Genomic DNA, 5147 nt, shown 5'->3' with positions numbered 1-5147 from the left:
AGGCGCCTGTGGTCCCAGCTACTTGGGAGGCTGAGGCAGGAGACTCGCTTGAGCCCAGGAGTTGAAGGTTGCTGTGAGCTGTGATGCCACAGCATTCTACCCAAGGGGACAGCTGGAGACTCTTGTCTAAAAAAAAAAAAAGCTTGGAATGGAAGTACTGTCAATATTCTTGGCATGTGAAAACCAAGTATGGGGGGGGGGTCAATTTTTCCTATACGTGGGTTCCATGGGACTTGAGTATGAGATTTTGGTATACTCAGGTGTCCTGGAACCAGTCTTCTGCATATACCAAGAGTTGACTGTATATACCCATGAAACCATGACCACAGTCAAGATCAGGGGTCCTCAAACTTTTTGAACAGGGGACCAGTTCACTGTCCCTCAGACCGTTGGAGGGCCGGGCTGCGGGCCCCAGGACAAGTTGGATGCTAAGCAGGACAGGCAGCAGTGGCAAAAACACCCAGCGGGCCAGATAAATGTCCTAGGCAGGCCACATGTGGCCCGCGGGCTGTAGTTTGAGGATGCCTGGTCAAGATAATGAACATATTCATCATCCTGAAAGGTTTCCTCTTGGTTCTTCATATTTCATCCCAACCTCCCTACAACCCCTGTGCCCAGGGAACTAGTGATCTGTTTTATGCCACTATAGGTTACCTTACATTTTCTAAAATTTTATATAAATGAAATCATATTTATATAATCATTTTTTGTCTGATTTGTTTTGCTAAGGATAAGTATTTTGAAATTCATCTATTAATATGAATTCCATACTTTATTCCTTTTTATTGCTGAGAAGTATTTTAATGTATGGATATTCTTCAATTTGTTTATTCATTAACCTGCTGGTGGAGATTTGAGTTGTTCCCAGTTTTTGACTATTACCAAAAAAAAAAAAAAAGCTCCTGTGAATAGTCATGTACAAGTCTTTGTATGAACTTATGCTTTCATTTGTCTTGGGTAAATACCTAAAATTGTAAAGTCTGGGTTATATGGTAGATGTATATTTAATTTTTCAAGAAATTGACAAATTATTTACCAAAATGGTTGTACCATTTTATATGCCCACTGTCAATGTATGAGAATTCCACTGCTTCACATCTCCATCAATACTTGGCATGGTCAGGCTTCTTAATTTAGCCATTCTAGTAAGTACATATTACTATCTCATTAGTGTTTGAATTTCCCAGTAATTAATGATGTTGAGTATTTTTTCATATGCTTATTTGATGTGTGTGTATTCTCTTTGGGAAAGTGTTTATTTAAATCTTTTACCTATTTAAAAAATCTTTACATTTTGGGCTCAGCACCTGTAGCTCAGTGGCTAAGGCGCCAACCACATACACCAAAGGTGCGGGTTCCAGCCCAAGCCCAGGCCTGCCAAACAACAGTGACAACTACAACCAAAAAATAGCTGGGCATTGTGGTGGGCGCCTGTAGTCCCAGCTACTTGGGAGGCTGAGGCAAGGGAATTGCTTAAGCCCAAGAGTTGGAGGTTGCTGTGAGCTGTGATGCCACAGCACTCTACCAAGGGCGACATAGTAAGACTCTGTCTCAAAAAATAAATAAATAATCTTTACATTTTGAAATAATATATACCTATAAAAGAGCTGCAAGATAGTACAAAGAATTCTTATATAATTTTCACCTAGTTTCTTCAAATGTTAACATCTTACATGACCATGATGCAATTATTAAAACTAAGGAATTAACACAACAATAGTATCAATTAAACTACAGACTTTATTTGTACTTATGCCCTTATTCTGTTTCAGGGTCCAATCCAGGACTCCATATTGTATTTAACTATTGATAGTTAGTTCCTCAGTCTTTTCTTCTCTTTTGTGACCTTATCACTTTTGAACATTTTATATGATGTCCCTCCATTTGGGCTTATACTGTATTTTCTCATGATGTTACGATCTTTTTATAAAATACCACAGAAGTGATGTGCCCTTCTTAGCATTGTCTACCAGGGGGTACACACTGTCAATACATTGTATCACTGATGATGTCAACCTCAGTCACTTGGTTTAGGAAGAGGTAGAGAATAAATCCCTTCTATAAAGTTTGGATTCAGTCAAAAGGCCACACTCAAGGATGCAGAAGGCCACATGTGGTTCCAAGGCCACAGGTACCCCCACTTATCAAGATCATCTTTCTTCTCTGTAAAGTTACTGTTTTCCCCATTGTAACAAATAGAAAAATTGGGGGGAGGTACTTTGAGACTATGCAAATATTCTGTCTCCTTACTTTTTTTTTGCCCATTTTTAAATTTCATTATTAGTCTTCTTATTGAACTAATGAGTATTTTAGTTGTGAGTTGTTGAAGTTGCTTAATGCTCTGAGACCCTTTTCTCACTTCAAAGTAGGAATCGTAAGAATGGTATAAACTTTCATTCATTCAACAGATATTACTTGGGCTTTTACTCCAGAGAAGGCACAGGGCTAATAAGGTTGTAAGTTTACTTGTTGGTGATGGTATACATGGTTTTAAGAAAAGCATATCCTACATAAGGAAGTAAGTGCTAGGGTAAAGCAATGAGACTATCATGTTTCACTACATGTTTGAGGGAATAAACAAGAATAGGATCCCATTTAGCAAAATTATATCTGTGTGTATAAATAAGTAAGAAAAAAAGGATAGAGTTAGATCTATATTTATTGACTGGTAGTGATGTCCTTGAAAATTGTCAAGTGGAAAAGATGCAAGTTGCAAAGTATTATGTGTAGAATGATTCTACTTTGGTAAAAATAAGCAAAAAGCATGAAAAGATACAATTCAGGATACTAGTACTGATTACAGGGTGGAGATAGGGTTATAATTAAAGAAAGACTATTGATTTTCTTTATCTTTTAATTTTATTTATTTATTTATTTATTTTGCAGTTTTGGGCCAGGGCCAGGTTTGAGCCTGCCACCTCCAGTATATGGGGCCGGTGCCCTACTCCTTTGAGCCACAAGTGCCGCCCTATCTTTTAATTTTAAAAATAAGGTTAAAGGCCAGGCATGGTGGCTCAGGCCTGTAATCCTAGCACTCTGGGAGGCTGAGGTGGATGGATTGCCTAAGCTCAGGAGTTTGAGACCAGCCTGTCTCTAAAAAAAAAAACAAAACTGAGTTCCTATAGTCCTAGCTACTCAGGAGGCTGAGGCAAGAGGATCTCTTAAGCCTAAGAGTTTGAGGTTGCTGTGAGTTATGACGCCATGGCACTCAACCCAGGGTAACTGAGTGAGACTCTGTCTCAAAAAAAAAATAGGGTAAGAAAATGTAAACATAAAATAATTGATAGACACAGAAATAGCAAAAACATACCTAAAAAAGTGCTTTGTATGTTGGTTAAAATGTACTTTTAGCTTATTACTAGCTAGTACATAAAATGAGCTCAAGGACAGAAAACTGTATTATCTAAAGTCTTTGCCATATCTTGAAATTATCACATTAGTACTCTAAGTGTTAATTGTATATGTGTGCATGCACATGTGTATTTCTTCTTTTGTGTCTGCATGTGTGTGTATTTGTGTATATATAGATGGAGTTGGAGTAGAATTGGAGAGAAAGGTGATGACCAATAAGGGGACTAACAAAGACTTGTCAGGGACTTGCCATTGTCTGAGGTGCCCATTTTCAAAACCTTTTAAAAGGGCAAACAAATTGGAATGGAATTCATACTGATTGAATCAGGAGCTAGAGCAGGACCTGAAACTGGATCCAGGCACTACACCACGTCAGGAGCCAAAGTAGCAGGAACTGAAACAAAATGGGAACACAAGTCAAAGCCAAATGGGCAGCCCCCCAGCCGGGGGGGGGGGGCTGATAGGACTGAATTGACCCAGGTTGTGGACCAGGGTCAAGTGACTGCAAAGCAAGTTGATCTCATCCTATACTAACAAAATAATGCCACTGCCTAGAAGGAGGAATACTTTCATGGAAAGATAACGAGTTCATTTGTGGACATGCTGAGTTTCAAATGCCACACAGAGATGTCAATCAGGCAGTCAGAACTTCAGATGGGCTGATAGAACTAGAGATGTCAGCTGAGTGTGACCTTCATAGAGATGGTAGGTGAAGCTGTGGGCCTGGGCTAGAGAAGAGACCCAGGACAGAGTCTTAAAGCAAGTCACAGACCAAGAAGAGAGATTTGCAAAACATTTATTCAACAAAAGATATATATCTAGAATTTGCCAAGTATATGTGTTTAAAGTCTACCTAGTTTTAAATTATGCATACAGGTCAGGATGACTAAGGCACAGAAGCATGATATTGGAAACCACATTGGGGGTTTACAATGACCTGAGTCTGAGGCTCAGCTCCATAGTGTTTAGGTTTTACATGTGTGGTGATCAAAAAATGGTCATGGAGAAGTTAAAGGAGACATAGAAAATGAAATCAGAGAAGTAGAAGGTGGCCAGTAGATTTCCATGCTGCAAAAGCGCAGAGTCTTAGTTTGTTTTCTGTCATTTATAACAGAATACCTAAAACTAGATAATTTATAAGAAACAAATTTATTTTGGCTCACCGCCTGTGGTTCAGCGGCTGGGGCACCAGCCACATACACCAGAGGTGGCAGGTCCAAACCCAGCCTGGGCCTGCCAAAACAATGACAACTACAACAAAATATAGCCCGGCGTTGTGGCAGGCACCTGTAGTCCCAGCTATTTGGGAGGCTGAGGCAAGATAATCACTTAAGCCCAATAGTTTGAGGTTGCTGTGAGCTATGGCACCATGGCACTCTACTGAGGGCAACATAGACTCTGTCTCAAAAAAAAAAAAAAGAAAGAAATTTATTTCTTATAGTTCTGGTGGCTGAGAAGTCTCACAATTAAAGGTGTGCATCTGATGAGGACTGTCTTGCTGGTAGGAACTCTGCAGAGTCCCAAGGGTGTGCAAGAGCATCACATAGTGAGAGGGCTATGCAAGTTCAAGTCTATCTCTCTTCCTTTTCTTATAAAGCCACCAATCCCACTCCCATGATAACTCATTAATCCACGAATGGATTAATCAATTCATGAGGGAAGAGCCACCATTACCCAATCATCTCTTAAAGGCTTCATGTCTCAATCCTGCCAAATTGGGGGTTAAATTTCAATATGATTTTTGGAGGGGACAAATATTCAAACTGGAGCACCCAGGTAGGAGAACAATGTGAGTT

The sequence above is a fragment of the Otolemur garnettii genome, unplaced genomic scaffold (genome assembly GCF_000181295.1).
Source record: "Otolemur garnettii isolate 467f Iridium unplaced genomic scaffold, OtoGar3 scaffold00077, whole genome shotgun sequence".
Taxonomy (NCBI): Eukaryota; Metazoa; Chordata; class Mammalia; order Primates; family Galagidae; genus Otolemur; species Otolemur garnettii.
The sequence above is the reverse complement of the archived record's forward strand: the minus strand, read 5'-3'. Positions refer to the sequence as shown.